The sequence below is a fragment of the Salmo salar genome, chromosome ssa10 (genome assembly GCF_905237065.1).
Source record: "Salmo salar chromosome ssa10, Ssal_v3.1, whole genome shotgun sequence".
Classification (NCBI taxonomy): Eukaryota; Metazoa; Chordata; class Actinopteri; order Salmoniformes; family Salmonidae; genus Salmo; species Salmo salar.
Window position 1 is genome coordinate 48222182 of NC_059451.1, and position 22061 is coordinate 48244242.

Below are 22061 nucleotides of genomic sequence, written 5' to 3' on the forward strand. Positions count from 1 at the left end.
GAAAGGACGTTTCCCGGTCGGAATAGTTTCGCTTTTTTACGAGAAAAATCGCATAAAAATTGATTTTAAACAGCGGTTGACATGCTTCGAAGTACGGTAATGGAATATTTAGAATTTTTTTGTCACGATACGGGTCCGCGCGTCACCGTTCGGATAGTTTGCGGTGGGTATGCTAGTTCTGAACGTCACATGCTAATGTAAAAAGCTGGTTTTTTATATAAATATGAACTTGATTGAACAAAACATGCATGTATTGTATAACATAATGTCCTAGGAGTGTCATCTGATGAAGATCATCAAAGGTTAGTGCTGCATTTAGCTGTGGTTTTGGTTTTTGTGACATTATATGCTAGCTTGAAAAATGGGTGTCTGATTAGTTCTGGCTGGGTACTCTGCTGACATAATCTAATGTTTTGCTTTCGTTGTAAAGCCTTTCTGAAATCGGACAGTGTGGTTAGATTAACGAGAGCCTTGTCTTTAAAATAGTGTAAAATAGTCATATGTTTGAGAAATTGAAGTAATAGCATTTCTAAGGTATTTGAATATCACGCCACGGGATTCCACTGGCTGTTGAGTAGGTGGGACGATTTCGTCCCACATACCCTAGAGAGGTTAAATAAATTACAAAAACAGCAAGCTAAGCCGGGGTGTAAAAATCACAATCATTGAGGTTTTATTTTCACAGAAACCAGAGCATTGGATATCATGAATGTCATGAAGATACTTAGACCACCTATTGCGATGTGCCTATTGTTAAGTAAATCAGGTGATAAATGAGGTGCTAGAGAGACTGGAGTGTCTTTAAGGCCAGGCAACACACCCTCATTGGAAAACAAATGTCCCTTAAAATTATATCACAATAAAGTTTTACCAGTTGAATGTAGACACAAATATACAACTTCTTTGTATTACAATGTTTTCGAAATGTTATAAAAATACGCAAATTAGGTGATGACGTTAAATATGCACATATTTGAATATCACGGAAATCAATTTTTCTGGACACTGGATCTAGTCAGTCTAAATATTTTGGTTTCATTTTGTTAAGATACTCCAAGACCAGACTTGTCCACAGCAGATTGCAGATAAATACTTTTTTCTTCTTTCTATCTGTAAAATACTAAAGACATGTACGTAAAATGCATTTTAGTTTTTTTATACAACATATCAACAATTCCCTCTGAGCAAGTCTGGAGAACATATCTAAGAAATGGCAGTTAAAGACAACTACACTGAATTTAAAAGAATGCCCATTTAGACTCAATCACCATCTGTAAAGTAAGTTACTAAATATAGTCCACTTTGTAACACCATATAAAATTGGCTTTTAAATGTGTCATTTTATGTAATTAGCGTTGAAATTATTGATGTATGTTCATTTTAAAGTGGTTAAAATTCATTAAAATATTGACGACAGTAGTATGATAAACTAAACTAAATATACATTTTCATAAAGTTTGACATTTTTATGTTAACTTTTTGGAAATACTCATTAATGGACCAAAATACCAACAAATCAAAAAATGTATAGGTAAACGCACAAATTATTTTCAGTCTGTGGCATTAAAGGAAAATTCCACCCAAAACAACTCATTCCTTTAATTTACAGTGTTACATAACACTAATATGTGAGAACAATATTTTTTTGTGAACAAATGTTTCATTTTGGCATTATAATAAGGTTGGTAACAACATGGAAAATCGTTGTGGAAATCTATTGCAGCTCAAGTCGAATACAAAATCTGCAATGCAATGCTCTCTCTTTAGTCTGGCTAGCTAGGTAGCTAGCTAGCAAACATAGCTACACACAATAATACCAAAGACAATAGTAGTATGTCAAGTAGGTAGTTAGCTGTAAAATCGCACAATCAATCTAGGAATGTACAATCTCACCATGTTCAACCTGTAGATCAATGAGCCTCAGGGTGGAGTCTAACATTTGCGACCTCAGACATACTTTTGAGGAGATGGGAAACGGTGTCCATTCTACGTCAATGGGCCACTCGGTGCATTCTGGGCGATTATGGGACAAGGAGCGCTCTCCTAAAAGGAGTGAATGGGAGTCTATGGGGTGCTGGCTCAAACCCCCAACATTTGCAGGAATTTCGTCAACAAGAAGTACATCACATTTCTATGACGCAAGACAATTAACCTGCTATCTGTAATATCCTATTGCTTTGGAATTGTGACATTACGTACTTTAGAGGAAAATAGGCAATTTTCTCCACATATACACCGACTTTGAGAAGGGATTGCGTGACTGTTAGCTTAGCAACCGTGTGAAGAAGCATGACATCGTGAACACGATTGGTCGACACTGTGCTGGGTGCTGCGTTATACATTCCTTCATTCATTGGATTCCTATCTCCTTTCTTTAATATCTCTGGCAACTGCACCATGCAATGCACCCTGGCCTAAAGAGGCAGACAAATAGGACAAATGTGCTAGACCCTCTGTTAAATTACACATTTCTCGGGGTAGGAATATCACAAAAATATGATCAATGGCTCATTCGAGAGGAGACATTCTCCTGGAGTTATGACATCAGCCAGTTTTTAAATCTGACATTATTTTTTTAAGGTTTTTGCGATATAAAAGTCCTTTTCCTATTAACTTCCAGTGTAGTGAGAGCGACTTTATCACAGTGCTACGTCATACCGGCCGGATTGCTGCTTGCTTGAACCACAATAACTCAGTTACATATGAAAACATGAAATTACCCAGTGAATCGATAGAACATCACTCAGAGATGCACAAAAACAATATACCATTCAAAATGGGTGAACCTTTCCTTTAAATAATGCCAAGAGTAACACGGAATAAATGTATCAATCGCGAAAGGGGAAAAGGACAAATTGTACCCATGTGTTGCCACGGTGCCTGTGGGCAGTCCCAGCGAGCGTAACAACCGCCCCTCTGAGATGATTGGTCCATTCTGAAGCAGTTCTATTGGCTGGCTCAACCAGTCTGTCGCTGAGCCTAGTCTGGGCGCGCGCATAACGTACATTGGCGCATGCTTGCGTCATATTGTGCCCGCCATAGAGAGAGAGAGAGAGAGCAGACCACAGCCCCCGGCATTATGACTAGCCCTGGTCTTTGTCTACCTACCGGTCCTCTACTATCCGAATGTAGGTCAATGGAGCCAAAATCTCATCAGCTTGACTTTACACTACTAACTACGCACACAAAAAAAATGAACACGAGGCGAATATTGTGTATTACAAAAGAGGAAAACGGAACGATATTTGTTAACATTAGCTCTGTAGTGGTAGGTCTGCCTGGTAAACTTGCCAGAGCTCAGCTACCCCCCCCTTTGCCAGCCAGTGAGAACATGTCCGGACAAGCGAATTCACAAATCAATATTGTACAGATTGTCTTTCTTGCAAAAACCTACCAACAATTGGTATGCGGTGCAGCATAATATCAACTGATTTATTTCTGATAAATTGTTATTGCACTAACCGCTGTGTTGCCAACGACACGCTGGTGTCCATCCGTTCCGCTATAAGGCGGGAAGATGCAATGTAACAACAATGTAACAACCACAACCATCGCCGATTCAAGTTAAAACATCGACAGTTCAGTAAAGACTCTATTCTAGATCTAGAACAATGACCTCACAGAGGTCAGCGTATAAAACCAAGCAAACCACCTCGTTTGGTCAAGTTAAAATGTTTGCTTATAAACTAACCCTTTTCCTAACGTTAACCTAATAATCCTAACCTGCTAGGTTAATTCGCCTAACCTGCTGCGTAAATCCTAACCTGCTATAAAAAGTCAAATCTGACGTTCATTTTACAAAAGCTGGATCCCTGTTAGCCATGACCACGTTGTTTGCAACCATTTCCTCCAGTAGCCTACGTACAGTACACGATGTAGCCTACAATGACAATCCGCTAGCTATATTTTGCAGAAATAAAAGCTTACCTGGGGCTTTTGACAGCAGATGGTGATAGACATATTTAATGTAAATTCAGAGTTGTCTGTGTGGGTACAGCGAATACGATGCAGTTGGCACGGTTCCGTTTTCTGTCAGGTCCCTCTCGCTCTGTCCCTCTCCCTCTCCAATGTGACTGAAGCTCAGACGAGTTGAATGAGCAGAGTCTGGGCGGCTCTAACACGGTCAAAAAAACCCTGTGCCACCCTGCCGGTGACGTAGCAACGTCTAGGCCAGCCTGCGAGAAAGTACGTACAACCAGGCGGGGCGGCAAGTAGTTGTGTAATGAATAGATGTCTAAAACAGGCCTATATTTCTCCAACTTCTTCTGTATCTGCTGGAAAGTATAATTTAATTTAATCATCTTACTTTAGACTTTGATTAATATACCAATTATTGGTATACTATCAAACAAATCACTGCAAAAACTTGGAAAGCTTACTTACAAGCCAGATTGTTGAATAAAAATACATTTGAACTTACTCTACATGGTTGTATGTGCGGTAGGTCCTTCAGCTGGTCAGATTTTAGACAAAATATTCACAGGGAAGTATTATTTACCCACTTTTTAGAGCGCTGGTACTGCCGTTTAAAGTTCTATCACCTGGGACATGCTCAAAACCATGTAAACGCCTGCATGACATCGGTAAGTATGCATGCTTTGCGTGCAAGTACTTCTGTGCTTAGGTCATGAGCAATTATCTTGATTGTCACACACCGAGACCAACATTTTGAAGTTGGTTTAATAATACTGTAGATATTTTGTCTCAGATTTAGACCAGCTGAAGGACCAACCAGACAGACAATCAGCAGAGTAAGTGCAAGTCTATTTTGATTCAACATTCGTGACAGACAAGGCTTGTCTAGTTTTTTTCTCAATGCAAATGGAGTTACAGCATCGCCACAAATCGGGACTAGCCTACTGTATACTGCCTACCGATGGTGATTAGTCTTGTATACTGACTAGATATAGTCTAGAACCACTAGGCCTACCGATATTCTGCCTGAGCCCGACTCTCCTATGAGTACCTTGTTGTTCCTCTCCTGATGAGGCCTCATGAGATGCTAGGAGATCCTGTCCCCAGAGAGCCACAATCCCCTACAGACATCATCATCAGGGAGGAAGGCATACCTCCAGATAGATCCCTGCATGGTTGCTAAGACCTTATACTAGTCTACTGTACTCTACAGTGATTAGATCAGATTAAGGGATCACAAACTGTAGCCACATGAGCCTCATGCTAGTTAGCCTGTGTCAGCCCTACAGCGTTCTGTAACCTGGCTCCTCCTGCCCACTGATTCAGTGACAGTAATGGCACAATAGAGTTGAGCCAAAGCCCTACTGGAGTAGAGCTCTGCCGGTCCTTTGTATGTAAGACCAGAGGGCTAACCTAACAACCAAGCCCAGGGGGGTAGTCAACACACAGATCAAATTTGTCAAAACAGTGGTGTATGGTGTCTGAGTGGGATGAATCAAGGGATCATGGCAAAACAGAACAGTGGTGGTTGGTGCTGGCTGGTATTTAGGCATGGAGACATCGTCACTGTCACGCTGGCTGTTACCAACATAGGGAGATGTCACATTCCTGGCTGAGTGAGAGCCTATAGTGTATTCAAACAGGGTGTTATTCAGGACTCAGCCAATGTGTTTGATTTGGTCATGCTCTTTACAGAGGCTTTGAAATGGAGGACCTGTTGCTAGGCAGTCTGCTCAGCATTCTCTGTTTATCGCTGACAAACAATGTCCGCCTGCATCAGATTTCACCTTGTTCCTTACCCTTTTGTGTGTATGCATAATGTCCTGACTTTGGTAGGGTGGAACACACTTGACATTTACAAGGCAGAAGACCCAAACTCGCCGTCAAATCAAATCAAATCAAAGTTTATTTGTCACGTGCGCCGAGTCCAACAGGTGTAGACCTTACAATGAAATGCTTACTTACAGACTCTAACCAACAGTGCAAAAAAAGGTATTAGGTGAACAATAGGTAAGTAAAGAAATAAAAACAACAGTAAAAAGACAGTGAAAAATAACAGTAGCGAGGCTACATACAGTAGCGAGGCTATATACCGGCACCGGTTACTCGGGCTGATTGAGGTAGTATGTACATGTAGGTATGGTTAAAGTGACTATGCATATATGATAAACAGAGAGTAGCAGTAGCGTAAAAGAGGGGTTGGCAGGTGGTGGGACACAATGAAGATAGCCCGGTTAGCCAATGTGCTGGTTGGTTGGACCAATTGAGGTAGTATGTACATGAATGTATAGTTAAAGTGACTATGCATATATAATAAACAGAGAGTAGCAGCAGCGTAAAAGAGGGGTTGGGAGGGGGCACACAATGCAAACATTTTTTAACATTTTTTTATTTCACCTTTATTTAACCAGGTAGGCTAGTTGAGAACAAGTTCTCATTTACAACTGCAACCTGGCCAAGATAAAGCAAAGCAGTGTGACACAGACAACAACACAGAGTTATACATGGAGTAAACAATAAACAAGCCAATAACACAATAAACAACTCAATGACACAGTAGAAAAAAAATAAAGTCTATATACAGTGTGTGCAAAAGGCATGAGGACGTAGGCAATAAATAGGCCATAGGAGCGAATAATTACAATTTAGCAGATTAACACTGGAGTGATACATGAGCATATGATGATGTGCAAGTAGAAATACTGGTGTGCAAAAGAGCAGAAATTAAAATAAAAACAGTATGAGGATGAGGTGGGTAGATTGGGTGGGCAATTTACAGATGGACTATGTACAGCTGCAGCGATCGGTTAGCAACTCAAGTAGCTGATGTTTAAAGTTGGGGAGGGAAATAAAAGTCTCCAACTTCAGCGATTTTTGCAGTTCGTTCCAGTCACTGACAGAAGAGAACTGGAAGGAAAGGCAGCCAAATGAGGTGTTGGCTTTGGGGATGATCAGTGAGATATACCTGCTGGAACGTGTGCTACGGGTGGGTGTTGTTATCATGACAAGTGAACTGAGATAAGGCGGAGCTTTACCTAGCATAGACTTATAGATGACCTGGAGCCAGTGGGTCTGGCGACGAATATGTAGCGAGGGCCAGCCGACTAGAGCATACAGGTCGCAGTGGTGGGTGGTATAAGGTGATTTGGTAACAAAACGGATGGCACTGTGATAGACTGGATCCAGTTTGCTGAGTAGAGTAATAGAAGCTATTTTGTAGATGACATCGCCAAAGTCGAGGATCGGTAGGATAGTCAATTTTACTAGGGTAAGTTTATAGTCCAGGTAGCCATTTGATTACCTGTTCAGGAGTCTTATGGCTTGAGGGTAAAAACTGTTGAGAAGCCTTTTTGTCCTAGACTTGGCACTCCGGTACCGCTTGCCATGCGATAGTAGAGAGAACAGTCTATGACTGGGGTGGCTGGGGTCTTTCACAATTTTTAGGGCCTTCCACTGACACCGCCTGGTGTAGAGGTCCTGGATGGCAGGCAGCTTAGCCCTAGTGATGTACCCTCTGTAGTGCCTTGCGGTCGGAGGCCGAGCAATTGCCGTACCAGGCAGTGATGCAACCAGTCAGGATGCTCTCGATGTTGCAGCTGTAGAACCTTTTGAGGATCTGAGGACCCATGCCAAATCTTTTTAGTTTCCTGACGGGGAATAGGCTTTGTCGTGCCCTCTTCACGACTGTCTTGGTGTGTTTGGACCATTCTAGTTTGTTGGTGATGTGGACACCAAGGAACTTGAAGCTCTCAACCTGCTCCACTACAGCCCCGTCGATGAGAATGGGGGCGTGCTCGGTCCTTCTTTTCCTGTAGTCCACAATCATCTCCTTAGTCTTTGTTTACATTGAGGGAAAGGTTGTTATTCTGGCACCACCCGGCTAGGTCTTTGACCTCCTCCCTGTAGGCTGTCTCGTCGTTATCAGTGAACAGTTGTGTCGTCTGCAAACTTAATGATGGTGTTGGAGTCGTGCCTGGCCCTGCAGTCGTGGGTGAACAAGAAGTATAGGAGGGGACTGAGCACGCACCCCTGAGGGGCTCCAGTGTTGAGGATCAGCGTGGCAGATGTGATGCTACCTACCCTCACCACCTGGGGGCGGCCCGTCAGGAAGTCCAGGACCCATTTGCAGAGGGAGGTGTTTAGTCCCAGGATCCTTCGCTTAGTGATGAGCTTTGAGGGTACTATGGTGTTGAAGGCTGAGCTGTAGTCAATGAATAGCATTCTCACGTAGGTGTTCCTTTTGTCCAGGTGGGAAAGGGCAGTGTGGAGTGCAATAGAGATTGCATCATCTGTGGATCTGTTTGGGTAGTATACAAATTAGAGTGGGTTTAGGGTTTCTGGGACAATGGTGTCGATGTGAGCTATTACCCCCCTTTCAAAGCACTTCATGGTGCTACGGGTCTGTAGTCATTTAGACAGGTTTCCTTCGTGTTCTTGGGCACAGGGACTATGGTGGCCTGCTTGAAACATGTTGGTATTATAGACTCAATCAGGGACATGTTGAAAATGTCAGTGAAGGCACCTGCCAGGATGCTCACAGCAAAACAAAACAAACCTGCCACACAATCATCATTGAGAACATGTATATTTAGATTTTTTTAGTTGAACTTAGTCTTTAAATCCTTTCAAAGGTTTGAATGTGGTTTGAAATTAAGAACACTTGTCACGTCCTGACCAGTATAAGGTTAATTGGTATTGTAGTTTGGTCAGGACGTGGCAGAGGGTATTCGTTTTATGTGGTTCGGGGTGGTGTGTTTTGTTGAAGGGGCATTTGGTTTAAGTATTCCGGGGTTCTTGGGCACTGTTTGGTTTTCAGGTATTCTATGATTTTTGTCTAGTATGTCTGTTTCTATGTTTGGTTAATTGGGGTTGGGACTCTCAGTTGAAGGCAGGTGTTGTCTATCTGCCTTTGATTGAGAGTCCCATATATGAGGGTGTGTTTGTGTTTGTTATTTGTGGGTGATTGTTCTGTGTTTAGCTTTGTGCTTTGCCAGACTGTTTGTTTGTCGATCGTTCTAGTTCTTTGTTATTTTGGTGTTCATTTTGTATTTATTAAAAAGCAAGATGAGCATACACATACCTGCTGCGTTTTGGTCCTCCATTTCCAACGACAAGCGTGACAGAATCACCCACCAACTATGGACCAAGCAGCAGAAGAAGGAGCAGAGGGACTTCGAGTTGGACTGGCGGGAGAAGTGGACCTGGGAGGAAGTACTGGACGGGGCCGGACCTTGGCACCAGGCTGGGGATTATCGCCGCCCGCAGTGGGAAATTGAGGCAGCCAAGGCAGAGAGGCGGAGGTACGAGGCCATGTACGCGCTGAGGGTGAAGCACGAGAGGCACCCCCAATATTTTTTTTGGGGGGGGCACACGGGTAGTTTGGCTAGGCATAGGAAGAGCCGGAAGCCAGCTACCCGTGGTTATATGGAGGAGCGTATGGGGTGGAGAGCGCCATGTTTCGCTGAGGAGCGCACTATCTCACCCATACGCACGCACAGTCCGGTGCGCGTTGTTCCAGCCCCTCGCAGGTGCCGTGCTAGAGCGGGCATCCAGCCTGGTAGGAGGATGCCTGCGCAGCGCATCTGGTCGCCGGTACGCCTCCGAGGACCAGGCTACCCAACTCCCGCTCTACGCACGGCTACCATCAGGCCCCTGCACAGCCCAGTCTGCCCTGTACCAGCACCCCGCTCGTACAGGGCTACTAGTTCCATCCAGCCAAGACGGGTTGTGCAGGAGGTAAGAGGTGAATGAGGTTTCCTTGGCAGCACTCTGTCCCCAGAGAGAGGCTGAGAGCCAGTGGTGACATCACGTGAGCTCAGTCAGGGAGAGGTGTGCTGACAACAGCTGAACAGGCCCAGCCAGCAGCCTCAGCTTGTCTCAGTCTCAGACCCACTATAAGCACTATTCACTTTCTCCTGCATAAGCACGCACATCTAATCCTATCCTACAGCCATAGGTTAAATTCCAACCCTCCCCCTCCTTGAAGTGTGTACTCGTTCACCCTCTCATTGATTAATTAAAGGTTTGCATTTTTCAAATTTTATTTCACCTTTATTTAACCAGGTAGGCCAGTTGAGAACAAGTTCTCATTTACAACTGCGACCTGGCATTGATGTACTGTACATAGTCTTTTCTATCATTTACCCAATGCTTTTTAAATCTTCTAGGGAATGTGAACCAGCACTTTAGTGGAGAATTGGAATGTTACTTTAGACTGCCTGTAGCATAATCAAGCACCGCAGCTCCCCTCCTCTCTCTCCGGCAGCAACGCCAGGTCTCAGTGCTCAGCGGCCCCCAAAAGTTTCAGTGGTGCTTCACATATGAGCCTTGACAAGAGCAGTATGAATATTTCAGCTATGTCTCGTTCTGGCACGTGGCAGGTGCTGATGGCAGGTGCTGATGGCAGGTGCTGATGGCTGTGCTGCTGGCAGGTCCTGATGGCAGGTGCTGATGGCTGTGTTGATTGCAGGTGCTGATGGCAGGTGCTGATGGCTGTCCTGCTGGCAGGTTCTGCTGGCAGGTGCTGATGGTTGTGCTGATGGCTGTGCTGCTGATGGCTGTGCTGATGGTAGGTGCTGATGGCTGTGCTGCTGGCAGGTGCTGATGGCTGTTCTGCTGGCGGGTGCTGATGGCAGGTGCTGATGGCAGGGGCTGATGGCAGGTGCTGATGGCATTTTCTGATTAAGACGTACTGCAGTGGATGACATACCCTGATCTGAACACTGGGCACGGTGGTGGGCAGCCTGGCCCTGGACGCAACATGTGTCTTGGCATTTAATCAATACATTCTGAGGTTGGTGGGCCTTTCGATCAAGTAGTGAGTCACTAAGTCACTAACTGAATCACTAATTTAGTCACAAAGTTCTCATCTCTAGTGATAGCACGGTGCTGCTGTATCAATCACCCTTGCAGAGTATATTGCATTATGCAAAATGTTTTTTTCCAACTGGTTATATATATTTTTTTTAATTGCAAACATTATAGGGCATTATATTGGGCTCCCGAGTGGCGCAGCGGTCTAAGGCACTGCATCTCAGTGCTAAAGGCGTCACTACAGTCCCAGGTTTGATTCCAGGCTGTATCACATCCGGCCGTGATTGGGAGACTCATAGGGCGGCGCACAATTGGCCATCATTGTAAATAAGAATTTGTTCTAAGGCACTGAGATGCAGTGCCTTAGAACGCTGCGCTCTACCTCAGTGTTTCACAAATTCTGTCCTCGGGACCCCTAACACTACAAAGCAGATTCAAATGATCAAAGCTTGATAATTTTTTTAACCAGCTGTGCAGTGCTCGGGCAAAAAACAAAACATGCACCCCTTGGGGTCCGGAGGACTGAGTTTGAGAAACCTTTCTACCGACTCCAGAAGAATCCCTTTTCAAGTCATGCAAGAAAAATATTGCATTTTATTTGGGTTGGCAAACCAGATGAAGTTAAATGGGCATATTTATATAACGAACATGAGTTTGGAGGGTTAAAAATATGAACTATTAAGGCATTAAACCTCTCTCTTAAAGCCTTCATTATACCAAAATGATATCGAAATCCAAACTGGTTTTACAGCAGGCTACTAAGAGAGGCATATCCAATGTTCAAAAGGGGGCTTTTTGTTGTTATACAGCTTAAAACCAATCATTTCTGATGAATTGACAATGGAACCTTGTTTTAAAGTATCCTCCCTTTTAAAATGAAGCCACACAGATTTTGTTAGAAGTCCAATGCCATCCTCCAGAAGAGGCTAAACAAATATTAGAGTAAATTATATGGCTGAAAAAAGTATAAGTAAGGTATATTCTTTACGAATTGTAAATAAAGACAGTGCAATTATGTCACACAAGCAATTAACAAAGGTCTATAGAGATGTATGCTTAATACAAAAGTATAACCAACTCATTGCAGTTCAGCCACAAAAATGGAAGAGGCAATTACTCAAAAGAGAAAGGAATGTATTGGTTTGCCTGCCTAGTATAAATCATTAAATGTTTCAGTTTAATTTAAGTTTGAGAGGTTTGGGAGCTAAGATAATTGGGAACAGATTGTTGTTGTCCCAATACTGTAGCATTGGGTTTATGAACTGATATACAAAACAACAATTGATGCATGAATTCGTTCTTTTCAATTTAAGCTATTATATACAATTCTCGCCACAAAAACAATTCTCAATATATTGGGCATTGAACAGTAAGCCCTGTGCAGACTGCCACAAGGAAACAGATCATCTTTTTTGGTACTCTCCTTCAGTGGTTCACTTTTACAATTTAGTAGACACTTATCCAGAGTGACTTACAGTAGTGAGTGCATACATTTTTGCTTGGGTCCTCTCATGTGAATTGAACCCACAACCCTGGTGTTGCAAGCTCCATTCTCTTCCAACTGAGCCACACAGGACAACGCATGGCATTTTGGAGTCAGGTCCAGGTGTGGTTGTGAAGTCATAACGTCTGTGTTCAGATGGACTTACAAACAGCACTGTTAGGAGATCTGAAAATCCTTGATCAATTTATGGGAAATATGATTATACTCTTAGGTAAAATATACATTTTTAGGGCAATCTTGGTAGAATTGGTACAAATAGCGAGGTTCACGACCCTCGTAAGAATTCACAGTAAAATAAAAGGATGTATGGCAAAAGGAAATAGTAAATGGTATTGTACTTGGAAAGATGTATTAGTTTGTGGACACCTAAGGGTTGGAATTAAGATCGGAGTGTACTGTTTATGTGCTCGAAGATACACGTTAGATTACTCCAATCGGGAGGGGTGGGAGGGGTGGTTGGGTTAGGAAAAAAATAGGGGGAATGTAATGTTAAATGACCAGAATTAGCTAATGTATTCTAGACCTGGGTCTAGGTTTGTTTTAACTGGTTTGTGCCTGAATTAATGGAATGGAATATGAGAATAGTGTCATAAGAGCCAAGTCACATGGTGTTCTGATAACGAACTGATAAACTGTGACAAACTCTCTCATTCATGACTAACGCACCGTATGACCTTGACGAATGTGAGGGCAAATGTGAGGCAGTGGGATTGTGTATCTTTCTCTGTTCATTGCTCCTGCGTAGGAATTACATTTTTTCTGTGTTCAAATTGTGTTTGCTGAAAGGGTCCAGAGGGTCAGAGAGATAAATATTATAGTGCAAGAGGTGCTGCCAGGTCATATAGATTTTTCTCAATTGTATAGTACCTTATGTCAACTTTGAACCCAATATATCTGACAGGTGGAAGTTTTACATAGGACTCTAGGCCATTGAAGCACTGTACCATTAAAGTTAATAGACCCAAACTGAAAACATTGTGTCCACTCCACTGAGCCAAAGTCTCTAAAAAACTATCGTTTTTTAGACAAAATAACCATTTACCATTTTGTGGACATAATAATCATTCAATAAAATAAATTACTGAACATTAAAGTTCATCCTATCCTATTTTCCACCCTGGTGATTCAATCAGCAGCGACACAATTCGAATGTGTCTGTTAACTGGCTAGTTAAACTGTGTCCATGGTGCAATGGTGTCTGTTAACTGGCTAGTTAAACTGTGTCCATGGCGCAATGGTGTCTGTTAACTGGCTAGTTAAACTGTGTCCATGGCGCAATGGTGTCTGTTAACTGGCTAGTTAAACTGTGTCCATGGCGCAATGGTGTCTGTTAACTGGCTAGTTAAACTGTGTCCATGGCGCAATGGTGTCTGTTAACTGGCTAGTTAAACTGTGTCCATGGTGCAATGGTGTCTGTTAACTGGCTAGTTAAACTGTGTCCATGGCGCAATGGTGTCTGTTAACTGGCTAGTTAAACTGTGTCCATGGCGCAATGGTGTCTGTTAACTGGCTAGTTAAACTGTGTCCATGGCGCAATGGTGTCTGTTAACTGGCTAGTTAAACTGTGTCCATGGCGCAATGGTGTCTGTTGCTCCATCAACATGTTCATTCATTTAACAGTGTCCATATTAATGGTGTAGCTGTTAAACCATTGTGACTGTCACAGAAGTCTTAGACTCTTCTTCCATCCACTTTTATATTTAGTGAAATATTTTATACATATTTTTACTATTTAATAAGTAAAGCTTGATCTTCTATAGTCCTAAAAGTCGTGTCAAAGGTCAGTATGACTGAGGACCATGATGACAGTATGATGACAGATACCAGTTTGTTCCTGAATCGAGTGTTCCTCTTTCATAGCTGGTTCTTTGTTATGGAACCTCCCTTCCTTTCCACCGAAGTAAATATTAGAGTTCCTAGCAAGGCTAGTCTTTCAGGTTGCTTTTTAAATAAAATCATCCACACCATGCACATTCCTTATTTTCTTCAGTTCCAAGTTGGAACGAACGGTCTTCCTAACTCATACATCTCTAAGCTCACAATCAAGTTGTATGCCTAATAGTGACTGTATTAACATTTACCAAGCATCTCACTTACCAGTGAAGCTGGAGTGGAGTGTGCATTCCTCACCGCCTGAGTGACTGAGAGGTGAATGGGTTTTTACAGAGGAACTAAAAGTGGAACTGTGATGGGGGGGGGGGGTTCAAGACCTCCCCTTATCCCCCTGACCTGAGATACTGTGTAGACTATCAGCCTGCTAGACTAGTCCTCCATTTACCCGGAGTCAGAGCTTATATGGTCTTTTCCAGGTATTGGGTAAAGTTTATAGACAAATCTATAGATGACTTAGGACATATTAATAGTCCATTGTGATTGGTAGCAGGGGTCAGAGTGGACGTGAGCAGCATGAGAAGCCCAGTAGTCATGTGAGTAGCATGGGGACACAGGCTAAAGATAAACAATCCCTGATTTGTCTGTTGATACTATAACTACTGTCACCTGATGGGTATACTACAAAGCAAGATCAAGGAGTTAGCCAGCTAAGTACAGAGAAAAAAAAATGTATGAAATGTATGCATTCACTACTGTAAGTCGCTCTGGATAAGAGCGTCTGCTAAATGACTAAAATGTAAAATGTAAAAAGCTAACTAGCTTAAATATTGTGATATAACTTTAAATTTTTTAGAAAGATAAGCTTGAAATGGGCATTCTCTAATTGACTCAACAACCAAAAACACATATCTAAGTTTTGCTTTCTTAATGAACCGGAAAATCCACAATTATTTCTGGCTGTGTATCAAAGTTAGCTGGCTAAATTATTGATCCAAAGGGGTATACTACAGTGCCTTCAAAAATTATTCCCCTTTACTTATTCCACATTTGTTGTGTTACAGCCTGAATTCCAAATTGATAACATGTTTTTTTTCTCACCTATCTACACCCAATATCCCGTAATGACTAAGGGTATTTTTTTGTTGTTGAAATATCTGCACATTTATTGTAAATGAAATACAGAAATATCTCATTTACATTAGTTTTCACACCCCTGAGTTGAAACATGTTACGATCACCTTTGGCAGCGATTACAGCTGTGAGTCTTTCTTGGTAAGTCTCTAAGAGCTTTGCACACCTGGATTGTACAATATTTTCCCATGTATTATTTTCTAAATTCTTCAAGCTCTGTCAAATTGGTTGTTGATCATTGCTAGACAACCATTTTCAAGTCTTGCCATGGTTTTTCAAGCAGATGTAGGTTAAAACTTGGTAAGCAACTCCAGTGTAGATTTGGCTTTGTGTTTTAGGTTGACCTGCTGAAAGGTGAAGTCAGTTCCCAGTATCTGGTGGAAAGCTGACTGAAGCAGGTTTTCCTCTAGGATTTTGCCTGTGTTTAGCTCCATTCCGTTTTTTTTAAATCCTGAACTACTCCTGAGTCCTTAACGATTACAAGCATAGCCATAAGATGATGCAGCCACCACTATGCTTGAAAATGTTGAGTGGTACTCAGTAATGTGTTGGATTTTCCCCAAACATAACGCTTTGTATGCAGGACATAAAATGTATTGCTTTGTCACAGTTTTTGCAATATTATTTTAGTGCCTTGTTGCAAACAGGATGCATGTTTTGGAATACTTTTATTCTGTACAGGCTTCTTTCTTTTCACTCTGTCATTAAGGTTAGTATTGTGGAGTAACTACAATGTTGTTGATCCATCCTCAGTTTTCTCCTATCACAGCCATTAAACTCTGTTTTAAAGTCACCATTGTCCTCATGGTGAAATCCCTTAGAGGTTTCCTTCCACTCCGGCAACTGAGGTAGGAAGGACGCCTGTATCTCTGTAGTGACTGGGTTTATTGATACACCATACAAAGTGTAGTTAATAACGACCATATTCAGTGTCAACTTTTCTTTTGAACCCATCTACCAATAGGTGCCCTTCTTTGCGAGACATTGGAAAACCTCCCTGGTATTTGTGGTTGAATCTGTGTCTGGAATTCACTGCTCGACTAAGGGACTGTGTAAGTAATTGTATGTGTGGGGTACAGAGATTAGGTATTCATTCAAAAATCATGTTAAACTATTCTATTGCACACCGAGTGAGTCCATGCAACTTATTATGTGACTTGTTAAGAAAATCTTTTCTCCTGAACTTATTTAGGCTTGCCATAAAAAGGGGGTTATTAAATAAGCATTTCGCTACACTCGCAATAACATCTGCTAAACATGTATATGTGACCAATACAATTTGATTTGATTTGAAATACTTATTGACTCTTCAGCTTTTCATTTTTTATTAATATGTAAAAATAAAACATATTTTCACTTTGACATTTTGGGGTATTGTGTGTAGGCCAGTGACAAAAAAATCTCAATGTAAACCATTTTAAATTCAGGCTGTAACACAACAAAACGTGGGAAAAGTGAAGGGGTGTGAATACTTTCTGAAGCTAGATTAACCCAGGCTTCTCTGAAATCAGCTAGCTTCAGTTCGCTTCACATTCCAGCTCAGGCTTCATCCGTACTAAAACTTTGGATATTGCTGGTCCGCCTGCCGCTAACCTAACTCTAGAAGGTTTATAATTGCGCGTGGCTAGTCGAACGCCGAACTCTTCATTGAGAAAATGCTGAAATAAGAAGTGCTGTCTTTCTTTTATTACGTCTCGTTAATGTGCTTTTGTGTTCTTATCAATGCACACAGCACCCTTTTCCTTACTTCTATCGATAAAATAATTTTATAACGTCATATGAAAGTTTTACGATGCGCAAACTTTCAAATACATTCACTGCTAAATATGTAATGTGATTTTTTTTTTAACACAAAACATTTGATTAATAAAATATTTAATCGGTCGTCTTCCTCAAATGAAGGGGATGATGAAGCAGTGTTTGCGAGAGGGAGGGAATCTGATTTCATTGGTCCTCAACTCGCAGCTCAGATACTTCATTCAGGATAAATGTAGTTAACCTTGAGTAGCCTACCCCGGAGCAGGTTAGTTCTGAAGCATTCGTAGCCATATAAATCAACCTGACTAAAAGGTGAGCCACTTTCGTGGTACCGGTTATCCAGAGTTGGATCTCGGTTAACCAAAGTTACCTCGCTAACTCCTCAAACCACTCTGCTAGTACACCCCTCCAGTCTGCCTCCTCAAACCACTCTGCTAGTACACCCCTCCAGTCTGCCTCCTCAAACCACTCTGCTAGTACACCCCTCCAGTCTGCCTCCTCAAACCACTCTGCTAGTACACCCCTCCAGTCTGCCTCCTCAAACCACTCTGCTAGTACACCCCTCCAGTCTGCCTCCTCAAACCACTCTGCCAGTACACCCCTCCAGTCTGTCTCCTCAAACCACTCTGCTAGTACACCCCTCCAGTCTTCCTCCTCAAACCACTCTGCTAGAACACCCCTCCAGTCTGCCTCCTCAAACCACTCTGCTAGTACACCCCTCCAGTCTGTCTCCTCAAACCACTCTGCTAGTACACCCCTCCAGTCTGCCTCCTCAAACCACTCTGCTAGTACACCCCTCCAGTCTGCCTCCTCAAACCACTCTGCTAGTACACCCCTCCAGTCTGCCTCCTCAAACCACTCTGCTAGTACACCCCTCCAGTCTGCCTCCTCAAACCACTCTGCTAGTACACCCCTCCAGTCTGCCTCCTCAAACCACTCTGCCAGTACACCCCTCCAGTCTGTCTCCTCAAACCACTCTGCTAGTACACCCCTCCAGTCTGCCTCCTCAAACCATTCTGCTAGTACACCCCTCCAGTCTGTCTCCTCAAACCACTCTGCTAGTACACCCCTCCAGTCTGCCTCCTCAAACCACTCTGCTAGTACACCCCTCCAGTCTGTCTCCTCAAACCACTCTGCTAGTACACCCCTCCAGTCTGTCTCCTCAAACCACTCTGCTAGTACACCCCTCCAGTCTGCCTCCTCAAACCACTCTGCTAGTACACCCCTCCAGTCTGTCTCCTCAAACCACTCTGCTAGTACACCCCTCCAGTCTGCCTCCTCAAACCACTCTGCTAGTACACCCCTCCAGTCTGCCTCCTCAAACCACTCTGCCAGTACACCCCTCCAGTCTGTCTCCTCAAACCACTCTGCTAGTACACCCCTCCAGTCTGCCTCCTCAAACCACTCTGCTAGTACACCCCTCCAGTCTGTCTCCTCAAACCACTCTGCTAGTACACCCCTCCAGTCTGCCTCCTCAAACCACTCTGCTAGTACACCCCTCCAGTCTGCCTCCTCAAACCACTCTGCTAGTACACCCCTCCAGTCTGCCTCCTCAAACCACTCTGCTAGTACACCCCTCCAGTCTGCCTCCTCAAACCACTCTGCTAGTACACCCCTCCAGTCTCTCCTCAAACCACTCTGCTCGTACACCCCTCCAGTCTGTCTCCTCAAACCACTCTGCTAGTACACCCCTCCAGTCTGTCTCCTCAAACCACTCTGCTAGTACACCCCTCCAGTCTGCCTCCTCAAACCACTCTGCTAGTACACCCCTCCAGTCTGTCTCCTCAAACCACTCTGCTAGTACACCCCTCCAGTCTGCCTCCTCAAACCACTCTGCCAGTACACCCCTCCAGTCTGTCTCCTCAAACCACTCTGCTAGTACACCCCTCCAGTCTGCCTCCTCAAACCACTCTGCTAGTACACCCCTCCAGTCTGTCTCCTCAAACCACTCTGCTAGTACACCCCTCCAGTCTGCCTCCTCAAACCACTCTGCTAGTACACCCCTCCAGTCTGCCTCCTCAAACCACTCTGCTAGTACACCCCTCCAGTCTGCCTCCTCAAACCACTCTGCTAGTACACCCCTCCAGTCTGCCTCCTCAAACCACTCTGCTAGTACACCCCTCCAGTCTGCCTCCTCAAACCACTCTGCTAGTACACCCCTCCAGTCTCTCCTCAAACCACTCTGCTCGTACACCCCTCCAGTCTGTCTCCTCAAACCACTCTGCTAGTACACCCCTCCAGTCTGTCTCCTCAAACCACTCTGCTAGTACACCCCTCCAGTCTGCCTCCTCAAACCACTCTGCTAGTACACCCCTCCAGTCTGTCTCCTCAAACCACTCTGCTAGTACACCCCTCCAGTCTGCCTCCTCAAACCACTCTGCTAGTACACCCCTCCAGTCTGTCTCCTCAAACCACTCTGCTAGTACACCCCTCCAGTCTGCCTCCTCAAACCACTCTGCTAGTACACCCCTCCAGTCTGTCTCCTCAAACCACTCTGCTAGTACACCCCTCCAGTCTGCCTCCTCAAACCACTCTGCTAGTACACCCCTCCAGTCTGTCTCCTCAAACCACTCTGCTAGTACACCCCTCCAGTCTGTCTCCTCAAACCACTCTGCTAGTACACCCCTCCAGTCTGCCTCCTCAAACCACTCTGCTAGTACACCCCTCCAGTCTGTCTCCTCAAACCACTCTGCTAGTACACCCCTCCAGTCTGCCTCCTCAAACCACTCTGCTAGTACACCCCTCCAGTCTGCCTCCTCAAACCACTCTGCTAGAACACCCCTCCAGTCTGCCTCCTCAAACCACTCTGCTAGTACACCCCTCCAGTCTGCCTCCTCAAACCACTCTGCTAGTACACCCCTCCAGTCTGCCTCCTCAAACCACTCTGCTAGTACACCCCTCCAGTCTGCCTCCTCAAACCACTCTGCTAGTACACCCCTCCAGTCTGCCTCCTCAAACCACTCTGCCAGTACACCCCTCCAGTCTGTCTCCTCAAACCACTCTGCTAGTACACCCCTCCAGTCTGCCTCCTCAAACCATTCTGCTAGTACACCCCTCCAGTCTGTCTCCTCAAACCACTCTGCTAGTACACCCCTCCAGTCTGCCTCCTCAAACCACTCTGCTAGTACACCCCTCCAGTCTGCCTCCTCAAACCACTCTGCTAGTACACCCCTCCAGTCTGTCTCCTCAAACCACTCTGCTAGTACACCCCTCCAGTCTGCCTCCTCAAACCACTCTGCTAGTACACCCCTCCAGTCTCTCCTCAAACCACTCTGCTCGTACACCCCTCCAGTCTGTCTCCTCAAACCACTCTGCTAGTACACCCCTCCAGTCTGTCTCCTCAAACCACTCTGCTAGTACACCCCTCCAGTCTGCCTCCTCAAACCACTCTGCTAGTACACCCCTCCAGTCTGTCTCCTCAAACCACTCTGCTAGTACACCCCTCCAGTCTGCCTCCTCAAACCACTCTGCCAGTACACCCCTCCAGTCTGTCTCCTCAAACCACTCTGCTAGTACACCCCTCCAGTCTGCCTCCTCAAACCACTCTGCTAGTACACCCCTCCAGTCTGTCTCCTCAAACCACTCTGCTAGTACACCCCTCCAGTCTGCCTCCTCAAACCACTCTGCTAGTACACCCCTCCAGTCTGCCTCCTCAAACCACTCTGCTAGTACACCCCTCCAGTCTGCCTCCTCAAACCACTCTGCTAGTACACCCCTCCAGTCTGCCTCCTCAAACCACTCTGCTAGTACACCCCTCCAGTCTGCCTCCTCAAACCACTCTGCTAGTACACCCCTCCAGTCTCTCCTCAAACCACTCTGCTCGTACACCCCTCCAGTCTGTCTCCTCAAACCACTCTGCTAGTACACCCCTCCAGTCTGTCTCCTCAAACCACTCTGCTAGTACACCCCTCCAGTCTGCCTCCTCAAACCACTCTGCTAGTACACCCCTCCAGTCTGTCTCCTCAAACCACTCTGCTAGTACACCCCTCCAGTCTGCCTCCTCAAACCACTCTGCTAGTACACCCCTCCAGTCTGTCTCCTCAAACCACTCTGCTAGTACACCCCTCCAGTCTGCCTCCTCAAACCACTCTGCTAGTACACCCCTCCAGTCTGTCTCCTCAAACCACTCTGCTAGTACACCCCTCCAGTCTGCCTCCTCAAACCACTCTGCTAGTACACCCCTCCAGTCTGTCTCCTCAAACCACTCTGCTAGTACACCCCTCCAGTCTGTCTCCTCAAACCACTCTGCTAGTACACCCCTCCAGTCTGCCTCCTCAAACCACTCTGCTAGTACACCCCTCCAGTCTGTCTCCTCAAACCACTCTGCTAGTACACCCCTCCAGTCTGCCTCCTCAAACCACTCTGCTAGTACACCCCTCCAGTCTGCCTCCTCAAACCACTCTGCTAGAACACCCCTCCAGTCTGCCTCCTCAAACCACTCTGCTAGTACACCCCTCCAGTCTGTCTCCTCAAACCACTCTGCTAGTACACCCCTCCAGTCTGCCTCCTCAAACCACTCTGCTAGAACACCCCTCCAGTCTGTCTCCTCAAACCACTCTGCCAGTACACCCCTCCAGTCTGTCTCCTCAAACCACTCTGCTAGTACACCCCTCCAGTCTGCCTCCTCAAACCACTCTGCCAGTACACCCCTCCAGTCTGCCTCCTCAAACCACTCTGCCAGTACACCCCTCCAGTCTGTCTCCTCAAACCACTCTGCTAGTACACCCCTCCAGTCTGCCTCCTCAAACCACTCTGCTAGAACACCCCTCCAGTCTGCCTCCACTCTTTACTTTTTAGGCTGATGCCAGTCCCCAGTTACCCCCGATGCAGCCAGCCGGGTGCAAGACATGAGTGTTAGGCCTCTTTAGAGGTACACAGAGTCCTTTTACGTTTGTGCCTCCATCTCTGTCTTCTCTTTGTAATGTGCATCAGCCAAAAGGTCAAACACACACACTGAAAGTTGATGTTCTATTTGGCTCACACAGTTAAGCTAAATCCCTGTTAATTTTTTTTGGTACACTTACTCTCATTTCGGTAAAAGCTTGCGTAAGTGGTGCTTAATTCTACTATGCACCAGTAATTTGGCTCTCTATCGCAGTAATCGCCA

At 44.8% G+C, this 22061-nt stretch overlaps 1 protein-coding gene across 2 annotated transcripts in view; it reads right to left on the reverse strand.

The window, feature by feature from the left end:
- The window catches only part of ivns1abpa (influenza virus NS1A binding protein a), a 53664-nt gene extending 39255 nt beyond the window's left edge, over positions 1 to 14409 (reverse strand). Inside the window, exon 1 of one of the 2 annotated variants that reach the window (XM_014123525.2) lies at positions 14330 to 14409. The gene's annotated coding sequence lies outside the window, so the exon portion shown is untranslated. Of the gene's footprint in view, positions 1 to 3927; positions 4163 to 14329 lie in introns of those variants that run through there. The other variant, XM_014123524.2, reaches the window with a different exon arrangement.
- Between the last annotated feature and the right edge of the window lie 7652 nt (positions 14410 to 22061).